The sequence below is a fragment of the Ictalurus furcatus genome, chromosome 29 (genome assembly GCF_023375685.1).
Source record: "Ictalurus furcatus strain D&B chromosome 29, Billie_1.0, whole genome shotgun sequence".
Taxonomy (NCBI): domain Eukaryota; kingdom Metazoa; phylum Chordata; class Actinopteri; order Siluriformes; family Ictaluridae; genus Ictalurus; species Ictalurus furcatus.
Window position 1 is genome coordinate 10,453,108 of NC_071283.1, and position 17,746 is coordinate 10,470,853.

General features: G+C 40.0%; 1 protein-coding gene across 3 annotated transcripts in view; it reads right to left on the reverse strand.

The window, feature by feature from the left end:
* The window catches only part of LOC128604116 (adhesion G protein-coupled receptor L3-like), a 344,541-nt gene extending 332,717 nt beyond the window's left edge, over window positions 1–11,824 (reverse strand). For 2 of the 3 annotated variants that reach the window (XM_053618946.1, XM_053618944.1), the window contains exon 1: window positions 10,921–11,824. The gene's annotated coding sequence lies outside the window, so the exon portion shown is untranslated. The remainder of the gene's footprint in view (window positions 1–10,920) is intronic. The other variant, XM_053618945.1, reaches the window with a different exon arrangement.
* Between the last annotated feature and the right edge of the window lie 5,922 nt (window positions 11,825–17,746).

The following is a 17,746-nucleotide window of genomic DNA, read 5'->3' on the forward strand; positions in this document are numbered from 1 at the left end:
TACAGAACAAAAAAAAACAAAACGGGTCTCAAAGCATCCCAGATGGGAAGTGTCCCACCCAGAAACACCTTCTGGATGGTGGGAAGACTCCCAGATCGGATCATGTCTGAGCCTGCAGAGATAGCCAGATGGCACACATCTGAACCCAGTGGTTCCCAATCCCAGTCTAAGGGATGCTATTTCTCTGCCATCAAATACATTACACTTAATCTAGTCATCCTGATTCAACTTGCTGTGTTACTTAATCTGAGTCCATGGGAAACAGAGGATCTGAGGTCTTTTGCACACTTTTCTGGCCCCAAGCTTCAGAATCTTGTGCTGATTTCCACTGAGAAAAACACAGACTGATTAAAATGCTTAATTAAAGATATAACCTGTGGTTGGTCATCTGCCACATCAACCTAATTTACTCTTTCTGTTAAACTGGTCATTTCTATACCATGTTTATTGACAAAGTGCATCATACTCTCTAACAAAGACTTGCAAGCCTAGGCGTTCGTTAGCAACGAAAAAAGTTTAAGCAAAACCGGAGCTTACCGGAATGAGGCTTGGGAAATAACTACCTAAACACACAGAGTCAATTGTGCGTAGAAGAGAAACCACAAAGCTGGTCCCAGAGCAGCCCAGATGGGCACCTTCATATCTTCCAAACTCCTCCAGTATCCTTGAAAGTTGAAGAAATGAGAGGCTGACTCACTGTTTGTCTAGCTGTGGTTGAGGCATGCCCACTGGGCGCAGGCTCAAGCCCAGGCATCTCCATGATTTCGGCCGTCTGCCTTTTGCACTAACACCCCCCAGCTGAGGGGTAAATCCCCATTTGGCAGTGCAGCTTTGGGCCGAACCGCACAACTTGGCATAATTGGGGGCGGACGGGTGATGAGAGAGTGGAGCTGGAATTGATTCGCTTAATCCTCTTCATTATGGAGCGCCAGCGCCGGAGTTCACACCTCACACAAAAACAGGGTTAGAAAGGAAGCCTTTCTTTTCATCCATGAGCCTGCACACCATGGCATTTTCCGTATTACAGCCATATCCCCTCCATCCTACCCCTTCTTCAAAAACGGAGAGAAAAGACGGCAGCATGACTCGCCCGAGAGAAATGATTCGGGGACCTCCTGCTGCTTTGGCTTTTTTGGCTTTGGTTGAACCTCTTATAGGCTCAACTGTCTTTCTAACTTCTTTTGTTGAGAAAGGAAACGTGGTGTCTAAAGCATTTGACATAAAACCAAAACAAAACCTCACTCCGGGAAAAAAACAAAAACAAAAAAATATATAGCTGCAAGCAGCAATTATAGGGGTTCAATCCATTTAGGGACCTTAACATGTTAAAAGATATTACTTAATATTGTACAATCCTATAAGCACCTAAATCAAAGAAAACCCAAGATAATATTAAGAAATATCAGCCTTCATTAAGCTTGTCAAATAGCTGCTGAACGTTGATCGACCGATGGCGGCCATGTTTTTCAAGATTCACAGTTGTCCTTGTATATGCTGATTGGACTTTGGACAAAGACAATTCTTGCAAGGTTTATTTATCAAGTCTATTGGACCAATGTTCCACATTTACTGCCAATTTCATGTTTTGTTCTGCTATAGCGCCACCAACTAGTCACACTCACTAATCTTTTTCCTCAGATTGAGCCCATACGTACACATCCCAAGTTTGGTGAAAATACACAAAATAAGCGTTATAGCCATTTAAGTAAAAGTGGCCACGCCCATCTTTTAAATCAAAAGTTCAACTTTTTTTCATATATATAACTATTGATCTAAGCCGTCCAAAGAATTGTCCTGCAATAGTTATATTTCAGTTGAGCGATCAACCTATGACTAGTTTGCAAAAGTAGATTTTTAACATTATCTGAAATATTTACCGAACGGTTTGACGAACACCAATGCTGCTTGCGGCAAAGCTGTTTAGAATGAGAAGACCTATCATTTGATATATATTAGTTGTGTTTTCTCAAAACAGTGCATTATATACAACCGTTAACACTGAAAAAAATCATGATATTGCCACACTTTTTTCAAACTTTGCACAAAACTCTTAGACCAAGAGTCAGTTGGGTCAACCAAGTTTCGTTCCGATCAGTCATTGTTAACCTTGTCTAATAGCTGCTGAAATCTGATTGGACGACGGCGGTCATATTTTCTAACATACGTGAATGTCCTCATAGACATTGGTGCCACCTGAACACAAAGACACTATGCAAATTTTTAAGTCAATCGGATCAACACTTCCATAGTCACAGCCAATCTCAAGTATTTTGGTATTATAGCGCCAACGTGTGGTACACGAAAATTTATTGGCGACCATAGATTGACCTCCTACCTAAGCATGCCAAATTTGGTGAAGATATCTCCTTTCGTTCAAGTGTTATAGCCATTTACGTAAAAGTGGCCACACCTACTTCTGTTTTTATTGCACACCGTAGCTACCTCGAGTCGAAAGTTCAAACTTTTTTTTGATAACTTTTGATACTGAGATTACATAGAATCAATTGGCATTGGTTTGGTCCCGATCGGACGTAAAACCTAGGACTAGTTCGCAAAAGTAGGTTTTACAAAATATCCATGATGGCGGAGAATTATTATAGGCGGAAATGAAATCGTTTTGTTTTTCTGGTCCCACGGATTCCATACATATAAGACAAACGGTTCAAAAGTTATGTCCATTTTTCTAGACATGCTCACTATAGCGCCACAGTCAGGCCGCTCAGGCTGAAACAGAGTACAACTCTGTAGTACTCTGGGGTACCAACTTCCTTCAAAGTTTCAGTTCTCTAGGACTTACGGTTTGGTCTCCACTATCAGTTTTAGGGCAGAATAATAAAAAAAATTTAAACAATAAAAATCCTTACAATTACAATAGGGTTTCGGCCCTCCGGGTTAAAAATCTAAACAGTGCTACTTTTAGCCTTGGCTGAATGGGCCACATTAACAGGTCCATTCTATTAAAAAAAGCAGTCCTTGATGCCAACAAAAACACAGCACTCTCAGCTCATCCTAATTGTCCTAGGGGTAATTATCAAAACTCTCCTGGATTGTTAGGTTTCTTAATCTTCCTGTTGTATACTTTAAAAGCAATCTTCCTTGAGCTGGGAAAATCACAGCTCGGCCAAGAGGCTATTTCAGCTGAGAGTTTGGTTGTGAAAGTTTATGCGTGTTTGCCAAGTGTCGATCTAAAATTCATCTCCTCTCGAGACTACTGTCTCAGACAAGACGCAGCTGCTCCTGCTATTGAGCTCTATTCCTCCGCCAAGTCGGCTTAAATGCATTAAAGAAATGCGATGCAGTGATTTTAATTCCAGGCAAAATAGACGCTTGACTCGTTGCTCACGGTCGGAAAACGCTCGTACGTACACGCACGATCTCTATATTTCCTGTCACATACAAGCCCTCGAGGGCTCACCGATGTCACCTTGCTGATGGAGCCGATACCTCGCCGAGAGACAGAGGCAGATACGGGCAGAAAGAAAGAGAACGAGATGGATTGCTGTGCAGGCTTATGCAGATGGTATATATCAGCAGTAGTTACTGATGCTGTGTACTCCAGTAGCCTAAAGCAAGAATGCTGATATAATCATATTTTGCACAAAGATGTTTTTTTTTACAGTTTCTATTCAGAGCTGATCTAGGAGTCAACTTGTCACCAGTGCAACCTATACAAACCTGGTTTGAGCTAACATAAAAAATGGACATGTTAGCAGTTAAAAACATACACAAAATGTTTGTGTGTGAACATACACACACATACACATACTGTACAGACTTCTCAATTTATTGTACCAGGTGCTGTAGGCGCCTCCTCCCTTTGTAATCGTTTTCCTGGCTTGGGCAAGGAATTAATTTCGTTAATTGAACAGAATGTATGTGGATGGCGGCGCTAACAAATGGCTATAGCAGATATATGCCAGAGCAGCTGACGCCATTTGCAGTCGAACATCAGGCCTCCATCACACCAAATTACCTGTTAAGGCTCATAAACAAAGCAAATTTGATGACAAACGAAAAAACCTTGTTGTAAAGAAAGTTCTTTCCTAGCCTTTATGCATCCCTGACGTTTTTTTAATACCTTAACGGCAGCTTAATACTTTTTCAAACGAGCTAGCGGATAACTGAGAAGCAGTCTTCTGTGTCTGATACCGTTTCAGAACCTCATAGCGATATCGGGTTATATTCGTCTTTCTGTTCACCTTCGCCACGACCCTCGCTGTGGCTAATTATAGCCTTGCGCTAATTTGACTTAATGGATGATTCTGAACAGCTTAATTGAACGGTAGCGCGTCTTTGTGGGTGGGCACACAAGATTGGTGAGCTTTACAATTAGATGTCACTTCACTGCTTCTAATCACAAGATTTGTTCTTCCTACCAGGTGTTCACTCTCATATCAGCGCGTGGCAAGGGCGTGAGGCGAACAAGTTCAATTCCCCCCTGAAGGGAGGTGTTTATTTTGGGACGATAGACTTCTCTTGTTCTCCTCCTCAAAACTGTATCTGACAGAGCTATGCTGCGAGACTATATATGTGTGCGTCTCTCTCTCTAACAACTTTACTCACTCCAGCTGGGAGGCAGGACTTTTTCATTTGAGATGGATTTAAGAACAGAGTCACGCTGTGGAACGGCTAAACCGCAAACCGACAAACCGCACGTTCCCATTGTTTTTGGGACGGCTCGGTTACAAGAGGAAGCCAAGTCCCATTCAAAAGCAGGTTGTTATCTAAATTAATTTTGTTTTATTTCACCACTAGACAGGGTTTGTGCGGAAAATGATGGTTCAGTGCTTGTTCTGGAAAAGTGAGGTCTCATTATGCAGCTAAGCAACATCGTGTGAAAGGATGGATTCTCACAGTGAGGGTTTTTTTCTTCTTCTTATAATTGCGATCAGGAATTGTTCATGGGAAACGAATTCTCATTCGTGTGTTTCTGTGCATCTTTGCAACATGAGAGAGTTTTATCTTTATACCATGGCCTTGAGCTTAGTAACTTTATCACTGATCTCAGACCAGCCCTGAATTGACCCTACGCGTATGTTTCTCATAGAACCAGAAGAGTTGATCCAAGACCAGGTCTTCTTTTGACAGTGGGAGGCCAGACAACTGGATTTCTGTCTCATTACAACATGTAGAGACCCACTGCTTTATTAAATCAAGTTTCTCAGGAGAAAGACTGACCGATTTCTCCACCCCCTGAGGCGAAAACTCTGTTATTTTGAGAACCCGCCTCGCACTGAATTAGTAAAATAACACAAGAGTACTCTTCCCAGTCTTAGCTCTGGGACACATTAAAGTTCTCCACACTAAAGCTGGATTTACACTGTACTTTTTATTTGTGCTTGATTCGGCTGTTGCGGGCAAAAATCGCACATTGTAAAAGAGTTGAAATCGACGGTCTTGGAACGAAGATTTGGTGCCACTGTGACTAAAGATAGCCAATGACAAAGTGCTGACAGTGTCAGAAATGTTTTCTTAAAATCTCAGCGTGAACGCTTCTATGGTTCTCATCGAAAAGCCACCAGGAGGACCAATAGTTTTACACAAAACTCACGAGACAGCTTCAAATATGGTAACGCTGCAACGTAAACGAAACATGCAGGTTTATCCTTGGAGGACCTTCAATGTATAATCATGATTTTATTGTGATCATCTCATATAGTGTGACAAGTCCATCCATCCATTTTCCATAACGCTTGTCCTACACAGGGTCGCAGGGTCACCTGGAACCTATCCCAGGGTTACTCGGGGCACAAGGCGAGGGACAACACATCGCATGCACACTCACAGCCATTCACACCCATTCACACACTATGGACATTTTGAAAATGCCAATACAATGCATGTCCTTGCACTGGAAACCAAGGAGGAAACCAGAGTACCCGGAGGAAACCCCCAAAGTACACAGAGAACATGCAAACTCCACGCACACAGGGCGAAGGCGGGATTCAAACCCCCATCCCTGGAGGTGTGAGGCAAAAGTGCTAACCACTCAACCACCGTGCCCCCAAGTGTCCAAATAAAAAATCTTAAAAGTCCACTGTAATTGTACTAAGACCAGCTAAATTCAACAAAGCTAATGGAAATGCTACATGCCTCATTTTATCCCGTAACGCCATTTAGAAATCCAACGGGCGTAAAAGATCTACTTGAATGGATGAAGAGGTCTTCCGGGAGTAAAACCAGGAACAGCATGAAAGCCAGTAACATTGTTCCATATGGAAGTAGTCAGAATGGGCTTAACGAATCACAGAGCTCACTGTCTGAGGGCTTCGAATGAACCTGCACGGTTATAAATCGGCCTCATTAGGAGAGAAACCAAACACCAGCTGATGTAAGAAGAGCTAAATCATGTGGCAGGATTGTGGGGGTGTGGGGGGGGGGAATGTAAACACACTAAAGACGTGGCAAAACCTTGAAAATTCAGCCTAGGTACCTAAGGAATCTGGCAACCCTGACTGACATGTCAGGCAAAGCAAGAGAGACTAGGTGCAGTTTGCAGGCCGAAATTTCAGCTGACAACAATACAAAAAATGTAACAGATAAAGAAAAAGCAATATCTCGGCTGCCCTGTAGCAAGGCCTTCCACTAAGAGAACCATCAGCTCATATATTTGGTAGATTGACAGAAAAATGCAGTGCTTATATCACCCGGGCACATGGACACACACACACACACAGACACACGCACACACACACACACATAAACTGAGAGTATGAGAAGGGTTGGTTTTGTTTTTTTTGTTTGTTTGTTTTTTGGATGAGAGGCATTCTTGTCAATCCATAGAGCACAATCTGTTCATCGCACACTGGTCACAGTATGACACTTCCTGATCTTCAAACACCATCAGCGCAGAAAAAACCCCTCCCCAACCCAATAATCATTGATTAGTGCAGCCCGCTGATTTAATCTGTGACCAGATGGGGTCAAAGGGCCAGCCAAGGAGATCAATTTTCCCCATGAAAAACTGCAGAGAAGCAGGAAAAAAAGAAATATGACACGGCTGATTAGGAGGAGAGAAAAAAAAATCATACTCGGGTCATTGTAGGGTTTATTTACAGCATGTTTATTTGCATAGAGTCATTATGAATGAATTTCCCAAAGCGCTGTTTCTATAGATCAGGTGACTATGTAGACTATGTAGTAACGCAACGACACTATCTATATCTGTTTAGTGCTCCAAATATCAGTCTCTGTGTCGAGGTGAGTGAGTCTTTATTTTGTAATTAATTAAATATGAACACTGGGAAAAACCCAGAGGTAGAAATGCCAGCACTATCAGCATGGTCCTGAATTGATGCTCTGACAGTTCCTCAACCTCTGCTACATCACTCAAGTTCATAAGTGCTCTCAAATAGAGCTGTATGCTTGCACAGTTATTACTTTTGTTTGTTCCTGCCTCAAACACTGTATAGTAGCCTAATTTAAGCCACCACGACCCTGACCAGGCAGTTATAAGGATGAATAAATGAACACTGTAAATGTATGCATGTGTTTGCTTGCCCTGTGAGCTTCATATAATCTCCTGCTCATTCAAATGGTTGTCTCGTGAGATCCCAGTCCTGATGCACACCTCTAGTCTGAACCAGATGCCCAGCGAGCCTTTGTGTATTTGTATTTGTTTAGAACACATTATCTGTTCATTCATATTGAGTCACATCTATGCAGGAAGAGCGGTGGAACTGTATCGCTTCCTAAACTCATCCAAGCACACCTCAGTCCTTTGCCTTTCTTCTTCTACGGCTGTTCCGAAAAAAGCAGCACACCTCCTTCCCAGGACTCTGTGATGAGGTCTCGGTTAATGCTGCGCTAACTGCCGAGTTAACTGCCGAGGTTCTCTGGTCATTTAGAGAGGCATTAACAGCTAAACACTCCAACAGCCATTCACTCAATGCAGAAGGGCCGAGGTCAACAGCTCTCTATGCAATCTAAGGGCACGAACATTCACACACGTCCCTAAAGATATTATTGTCTACTGCGTGGAAACTGGTACCGGCTGAGAAATGGCGGCCAAGTCCATGGGACACAAAAAGCACACTGACAACCAATTAGAGGGGGAAAAAAAAGGAAATCTCACAAGTACTTCTCTTCACGAACACACACACGCTCAGCATCAAACCCAGGAAGCATCTAAGCGATAGAAGTGGTGTGAATAAATGCTATCATTAGTACAATGGTTGACCTAATCAATACTTCTATTCATCTTTTTTTTCCCGTTTAGAACTAGCAATACAAGGAACATGCTAGAAAACCTATACACACACATTCATGTCTTTTTTGCTATCAGCCAGGTCTCTTTACAAATTTTAACAGTAGGAAGTGCTTAATGAGCGTTTTGAACCAAAACACAAGATGCCATGAAGACTTCATTTAGTTAAGTAGATCGTGGACATGCTCATTTGTAATCTTTTGGTTTAAAATGCAGTTCGCTTCTCAGAGGTAGACCCAAATGTTTAATTAAAGCAAGACATTACAAGTAAATAGTTGTTTTTTTTAAACAACAGATATCACAATCATTTTTTGCCTTTTATGTAGTATTATTTTTTTGTCCTGGATTTTTTTTTTTTACAATATGTTTATGCAAATGAAGCTTTGTATAATAATTAAATATGCAACACACTAGTCTTTTGATGATGTTCGGATTAAAATATTTGTTTTGGTGTCAAGAGAAAGAACTTTTACAGAAAAATCTGAAAATAATCTTGTTATTGTTTGATCAGGAAAACAGTATTCACTCTCTAGAAAAAAAATATCTCGTGCCATTTTTCAGTGTACAATCCAAAACGTTACTTCAAGAATACATTTTGGTAAATGTCCTTTAAAATAGGAATAGGAGCGAACATAATGGATTCATGAGTGCAGGTCATTTAGGAACCGAGGTTTTTTTTGTTCCATATAGAGCAAAAAAAAAAAGTGATTTTGAGGAAGGACAATTTTGTAATATATATATATATATATATATATATATATATATATATATATATATATATATATGTGTGTGTGTGTGTGTGTGTGTGTGCGTGTGTGTGCACAGTTGTGCCCAAAAGTTTGCATACCCCTTGCAGAATCTGCTAAATCTTAATACTGTTAACAAAATAAGAGTGATAATCCCATGTTGTTGTTTATTTATAAAAATTAGCCTGTTCAAACGTTCATCTACCCTCGATTCTTAATATTGTGTGTCGTTACCTGGATGATCCACGACTGTTTTTATGTTTTGTGATAGTTCTTCATGAGTCCCTTGTTTGTCCTTAGCAGTTAAACCACCCACTGTTCTTCAGAAAAGTCCTCCAGGTCCTGCACATTCTTTGCTTTTCCAGCATCTTCTGCATATTTGACCCCTTTCCAAAAGCGGCTATATGATGTTGAGATACATCTTTTCACACTGAGGACAACCGAGAGACTCGTACACGACTATTACAAAAGGTGCAAACGTCCGCTGATGCTCAAGAAGGCAACACGATACATTAAGAGCCAGAGGGGTGTACATTTTTGAACAGGATGATTGGTATAAATTGTTAGTATTTTGTCTTCTGGGATACATGTAACTATCTTCGTCTGAACGGCAGTACTAAATGAAAAAAAAGATCTTTAAACAACATAATAACTATATATATATATCTATATATGAGAGAGAGAGACATAGATAGATAGATAGATAGATAAAAAAAATACAATTTGGTTTAATGTGTTTCTACTCTAGTAAGTGTTTATAAAGGCAATTGACATGTATATCATAAAAACACATCCAGGAATTTATGACATCATTGCGTTTTGGGGAGGAGCTTAAAGCCTTCTTCAGTGAGTGGATAAAATCAGCGAAACAAAACGAGTTTTTGTATTTTATTGTTATGGTTTAAGACGAGATATTTTATAGATGCAGTTTGTCGTCGTCCCCCCCCCCCCCCCCCCCCGCAAAAAAAAACATTATTGATGTGACCAAATTGTAATATCATGCCTTAACCTTTTGCATCTGTAGGATCAACACACATTTTTAACAAATTGTCAAAAGTGTTAGGACCTGAACCATTATTTATGTCCGAATTTAATATGTTTAATCACATCTCATAGCTCTAATTTACGATTTAATGCCACAGCATGGGCACGTATCGTTCCGAGTGTCTCTTTTATGTAATTCTTTCCATGTTCTACAACATGAACCACACTGACACAATCCTCATCTGAGATTCCAGCGCCTTCTCCTTTGATTAATACCACGCCGTGTGTGAGTCCAAACCGTACATCATGTGCGAGTTTTATCCCAGAGTCAATCTTTGCATGATTTGATTTTGGTTTTGGACTGGCGTATTCCCACCTCATGCTTAATATTCCCGGGATAGGCTCCACATCCACATCAACCCTGGCCAGGATAAAGGAATTACTAAAGATGAACGAATGAATGATTGACTGTTTGAATACAGTTTGCAGACATTTTATGGGGCTTCTAGAATGACAGTGAATGAGTCTATGTTAAAGTGGCTCGGTCTGTAACTGTTCTATGTATGGAGCAGCTGCACTCCAGCGTACACTCTGTCATGCATAACAAACACACACACACACACACACACACAAAAACAACGCATCCCTGTTTCACCTTGATGCGTGGATTTTAGTCACCAAAATTTGCTCCAATAATCCCAACATGCCAATCAAATCAGATGCAGCATTTCATCCCAGATTCTTTCACATGCATGCTTGCTTATAGTAAAGCACTGCAACTTGCATAGCATCTCCCATGACACTCATCAGCATTCCTACCATTCATCACATGGAATCATTCACCCTTATTGATTCCATAAGCAAAATGTACTGCTCCTAAATAACCAATCAGGTTCATATGTACAAACAGAACACCCATTAAAAAAAATCCACTTTAATGCATTTGATCAATTTCAATCTTACAAAGCTTTCGAGTTATCCTACCTTATATTTCTCTCTCTATAGAAATATATAGCCTGCTCAGACGGATGGACTCTTGGTGATCCGTTTGGACAAAAAAAAAACACTCAGATCGGCTGCACTGCGATAATCCGTTCAGCCTGTCCAATGATGTTTCTCCTGCTCCTTGAAGGTTTCTTTTTGAATGGATTTATTACTGCTATTATTATATTAGTGGTTAATTAGAGAGAGAGAGAGAGAGCGCGCGCCATCAGAAGCATTATGAGCTTATAGATATCAGGGTGCAGAAATCAATAAACGGTTGAATCAATCATTAGAAAGGTTCAGTCTTAGCAAAACAAAAATTGTGCATGTGTTAAAAATGAAATTGTGGGGTTGTTTTAATATGCATATAATATATATATATATTGTAGAAGAGGCGCGCAAATGCAGCACGCAGGTGAGCGCGTGCAACTGAACCAAACCGGAACGCGTCTCTGCACCTTCGGGTTTGTCTCCAAGCGCCGCACGAGAGCAAGTCCAGTGGGTAGCTTTTTTAAAAAAACTGAGCTTTCGAGTTAACAAGATGCACGAAAAAGTGTCCGCTTGTTGTTGTTTTGTTTTTTTCCCCCTCTGCCAGTGAAAAGCTTCACGCGCACATTTCTCTCTCTCTCTCTCTCGCGCGCTCTCTCTCTCTCACAGGCGCTCACCGTGTCTCCGGCGGCGCGGCCGCATCGCGCTCTCGTTCCCGCAGGCTGAATGAAGAAGCAGCGGCTTCGTCCGTGTGCTCAGGTTTCTTCCTTTGCTCGAGCTCAGAATGCATACAAAAAAATAAATTAAAGAAAAGAATAATAATAATAATCACGCTGTGATTAAAGCAGCTCCAAGGAACTCGTGTCTGTGCGCGCGCGGCTGTGTGGAAACACGCGCAGATCAGTGTAGTCTCAGCGCGAGCGGACTGCGGGGCTGAGCTGCAGGGTTGCCAGGTGTTCACAAAGTCAACCAATCCATCGTGCCACCAGATATCACAGCTTTTTGTGTGTTTTTAATTTTTTTTATTATTATTCAGTTTTATTTAGGCTGTGGAGATTTAGAAAACACTATTGTGACATAGGCATTTTTATGCTTTCAAATATGTTGCAATAGTGTGTTTTTTCCCCTGTATTGATTTTCCTTTTTCAACTGCAATCATCAACTCTGTTCCTGGAGATTCCGTTTCAGCCCTAAAACGAATCAGTATGTGCTGTTCCAGGGCTCATCGGGTGTTTCAGGTCTTTCAACATCTCATCATAGATGACTGGGGCAGTGATGGCTTGACGGTTAAGGCTTTGGGTTACTGGTCAGAGGTTCAAGCCCCAGAACTGCCAAGCTGCCACTGTTGGGCCCTTGAGCAAGGCCCTTAACCCTCTCAGCTCCAGGGGTGCCATATCATGGCTGACCCTGCACTCTGACCCCAACTTCCTGACAGGCTGGGGTATGTGAAGAAGAAAAAAGAATTTCACTGTGCTGTAACATATATGTGATCAATAAAGACTCATTATCATTATCATACCCCCCTCGCTTAATTGACTCAACCAAGATTGATCAAACTGTGGCTCTTGTTCAAGTACTTAATCAGGTATATTTGACCAGAACTAAATTCTCCAATAAGATAAGATAGTATAAAAGGCAATAAATTCCTCTTTCCATTTTTTAAAAACATTTTTGATATAATGTCAATATTTGAGCTCTGAGAATTGGTTGATATCTGATACCTTACATCTTCACATAAAACAAGCAATGGATATTTCCTTTTAGACATTTCGCATCCCGTATTTACATCATTCATTCATTCATTCATTCATGTCAGGACTGATGCTGGATCTGGAGCCTATCCTGTGAACATTGAATGTGAGGCAGTAACACACCCTGAATAGGAACTCAGGGCACCATGCATGTGCACACCTTCATTCAAACAACAAATACGTCAATGAGTCAAATAGGAAAATTTGTCACAGCATTTTCAATACACTGAAATACATTTCGTGTATTGAAATAAATAATGCACTAAATACACTGATTTAGACCAGTTTTGGCACCAATACTGATACTTTTTATTAGGACCGGTAACTCCTGATAAGGTATGGAGCACTAGTACAATTTACAAACTGCAATACACTATGTACACTATGCATTGTCATACCCTAGACCCATTCTTGCTCATAGTTGCATAGAGCCATGACTTCAAATTGCACCAGTGATATTTTATAGAGCATAAGGCTATATATGATCACATATACATCTGCGTTTGCTATAGGTTAGCAGTGTTATAAACATGTAACATATTCCCTTGAATAAAAGGTTTATTCTTTATCTGTATTACTTGCCTCCTTTAGTCTAAAGCCTCTACCTATTGTCTTCCACTTAAGCCTATGTCCTCATAATAGAACTTGAACACAATCAGCCAATTTGGCCAATCTGGCAACCCCTCACTACAGCTCAAGGTGGACTGGGAGAAACTCATATTGCAGCAGTGTAAGAGCTCCACCTAGCAGTCATGATGATCTCTCTCTCTCTCTCTCTCTCTCTCTCTCTCTCTCTCTCTCTCTCTCTCTCTCTCTCTCTCTCAATATTTCCCAGATATGATATGCAATATTAAATAGGCGTTAATTACTGCGTAGATTCTCCAGCCAAAAGATAGTCATGTCTGTCACTTTGTTGCATCGGGATCCAGTTCAATCCTGTTTCTTCTGCACACTTTACCCGTTTCATTGCTCCAACACACTTGAGTCAACTCCTTAGTAAATTATTAAGCCTATCATGCACTTCATCAGGGAAGGGAAGCATTTCATATGACTCAAAGTTCATGTGTGAGTGTACATGATTGCCTGAGAGATTGCAAATTATATACTGTAGGAACAAACGAAGAGTGTGGTGATGGACATTTTTTTTTAACCAAACTGTCCCATCAGCCACAACTTATACCTTAACAGTCAATACAAAACAGTCAGTATTTAAATCTATCCCACAGCACTGTCAAATTCTCGAACCTGATTGGTCAGAAGTGACAATAGTTTTTACCTTTTACTGCACGGTGTTGCCATATGACAAAAAATAAATTTATCTCCAATATTTTGATAGGCAATACAAAACTACAAATTTGATTCATTTTTTAATATTTAGGCAAAACTGCTTAAACGAAAAAATGAAACACTATCTGAGATCAGATAACATTAATTTTTTTCATTTAAACTATTTTATATATTTACATTGTATTCTCTTAAACTGTCAAATGTAATTGTTGCCATATGGCAACAACATATGATAATGGCATAGTATATTAGTATATATTTACATAGTATATTAGTATATATTTACATTTTTCACATTCAGAGTAAGAAAAACATGTTATTTCAGACATTTTACAATTGCAAAAAAAACAAACAGATTCTTCACCCAAAACATGTTTGGATCTCACACCTCCAAGGTTGGGGCTTCGATTCCCACCACGACCTTGTGTGTGCAGAGCTTGCATGTTCTCCCTGTGCTTCAGGTGTTTCCTTCAGGTACTCCAGTTTCCTCCTCCAGTCCTAAGACATGCATGGTAGGCTGATTGGCATGTCTCAAAGTGTCCATAGAGTATGAATTGGATTTGTGAATGTGTATGTGATTGTGCCCTGCAATGAATTGGCACCTTGTCCAGGGTGTACCCCGCCTTGTACCCCATGCTCCCTGGGATAGGCTCCAGGTTCTCTGTGACCCAGTAAGCACAAGCGGTATAGAAAATGGATGGATGGATGGATGGATGGATGTTTACTAGGTGGCAAAAAACAACCCTCTGCAACTTATAGTCTGGAAAATGCATTAATTGGAATTGCAATCTCATACAGTTTGTGTTATTTTTGCCATACAGCAACAATTTACCAACTACACGCCCTAAATGTTACTATTTACTTGAACTAATTCAAGTAATAAAAATCCCTAAAAACTTTTTTGATGTAAATGTAATGATTCATGCAGTACAGGGTTAATAAAATTTTATTGAATATTTTTTTTTATTTAACATTTATGGAAGGAGTCTCCAGTGTCAGAGCTTGTAGCGGTCAGTAAGTTTTATGTTTTTTGTTTTTTTTTATCATCGGAAAGTATTCAGGACAGAGGACCTTTGCTCATTTCAGGTTTCTCAGTAACATGACAAGCTGCATTTGTTTGGTTGGTTGGTTGTTTGTCTTTAGTCTTATTAACTTCAGTAGAGAGGGAGACTGATGAGGAAACAATGCAGCTATACACTATAACGTAAGTATGAACAGGAACAAACTTGTCTCACAAATGTTCGACAACATTAAATGTAACTATAAATGGATAACCAGTACCACGTGACATTTATTACTAAAATAAAGAGTGTAACTGAGTGGAATAAAACACTTCCGCACATGCTGTTATTGGAAAATAATCAACTTTGGCTGCTCAGTTTCCCTTGCAATGCATCACACCACACCATCGTTGATTCTTTTCCTATAGCAGCATGCCCTAGTGTGTTTTATTCTTTACTTTAAAACATCTCCAATGTAAGATGTAAAGATATGTTTAGATTTTTTTAGGTTACTACATAGTAATCATAGTAAAATACTGCACAGTGCAGGCCTAGAACTGGGAAGAGATATAAATAGACCGCATAGAGTTTGTAAGAGGGGGAAAAAAATGAAAACAAAATGATTTTGTGTCATCTACAGGACTTCCTAATCTTGACCAATCACGGCGTAAATGACTACACTATCAGAAAGGAAAAAGGACAAAATGAGGTAGAGTAACAGCAGGAGCCAGTGAGACAGAACTCCGAAATGGTTGTGTAATGTGACTGTAATGTGAATTTTCCATCAGTGCTCCAGCGTCGTTCATCAAGTTATGATGCATTTTATAACATCAGTGTCTGGGTGAATTTGTATTAGTGTGGGATAGCTTTCTCACTGAGCTACATGTTTACGGAATTATTACAAGAAACAATAAGGACTCGTTTGAAAGCACTATGATGAACATGGCATCAAATCATTATATTTCCACTGGGATAGGGGTGCATCACTATTTTAATTCATTCAACAATTGATTTTCTTCATAGTTATTACAGTGTGATATTGATTATATTGACTCTTGTCTGAGCAGACCAGTTTTACTGACCATTCTTGATTGGAAAAGAACAAGCAGTTAACATGTAAATGAACTGGTTTGGGTGGTTCAGAAACTGCCGAGCTCTTGGAATTTTCCTGCACAATAGTTTTACAGAATGGTGCGAAAAACAACAAAACATCCAGTGCAAGCTGAAATACTTTGCTGATGAGAGAGGGCAGAGAACAATGGACAGACTCGTTTAAGCTTACAGGACATCTAGGGTAACTCTAGGGTAATAATCAGGCTTTACAACCATGGTTAGCTGAAAAGCATCTCAGAATGCACAATGAATTGAACTTTGAAATGAATGGGCTACGACTGCAGAAGAGAGCATCAAGTTCTACTCCAGTCAGCCAAGAACAGGATGCTGATGCTGTGACAGTGACAATGGGCACACTTTAACCAAAATTGTATAGTTAAAAAACTGGAAAACATTGCCTGGTCTTTTTAGATGATTGGCTGATTTGGATAATTGGGTCAATTTGAAGGTTCCTATTAAAGTGGCCAGTGAGTATATATCTTTATAAGTATATATTATAAGTCAGAGTATTGTCAAATTTGTTTCTTTACTTCACTGACGTATATGACAATATGATAATATTAGTATTGTGTCACAATTTATATACTTTATATACTTGTATAACACGGACTTAATGCATTGTTATTTCCATTAACATGATTGGATGTAATTATTTTTTTTAAATCTCTTTTAAAGGTTAAATAATTTGAAACTCATTCATTCATCTTCAGTAACCACATTAACATACTCAGGGTAGCATGGATCCGGAACGTATCGAACCAGGGACCTTGAAGCTGTGATGTGGCAATTAGCTGCTGCACCACCATCCTGCCCTAATTTGTTTTTGTATTAATTAAATAAAAATGTCGTTGAGCTCTTGCTTTTCAAAGCATGTTTTCATGCAGTGCTATTTTTTATTTTTTTTGCTGGCATACAATCATCCATCCATCCATCCATCCATCCATTTTCCATACAGATTATACTACACAGGGTCACATTAGAGCCTCGAGCCTATCCCAGGGACCTAGAGGCACGAGACGGGGGACACCTTGGACAAGGTGCCAACCCATCACAGTGCACAGTCACACACTATGGACAATTTGGAACTGCCAATCAGCCTTCAATGCATGTCTTTTGACTTGGCGAGGAAACTCGAACCCCCGCTCCCCTGGAGGTGCGAGGCAAAGGTGCTAATCACAAAGCCACCATGCCCCCATCATACAACCATATTTTTGTATAAAATATAATTAATTTAATCCAATCCACAACCAAACAATAAAGAGAACAGCTACTAGATGGCTAGTAAATTCTAAATTTTTACTAAACAGTATGGCTTCTCAAATATAATATAATGTCCAAACATTACCTTGCTAGAGTGAGAAGGATGTGTTCCAGCAGTGATATTCAATCATAGTCCGCTACTGTGTCTTCTTCAGCCTATGAAGTGCTTGGAATTTCATTATCCCAAAAAATAAATAAATAAATAAATAAATATAAATAATAATAATAACGTGGTGTACAGAGAGGCTGCAGGACATGGTCAGAATACCATTAAATACCAGGACCTAATCTAACTCTATGTCCAAGGACATGTTTTACAATTGGACTTGTGAATAGCAGCCCACACAAAAACCGCTGGGGTAGGAAGAAAATCTTTCCTCGACGCAGCTGCTAGTCAATCATGCTGATTGATCCGTCACCAGTGAA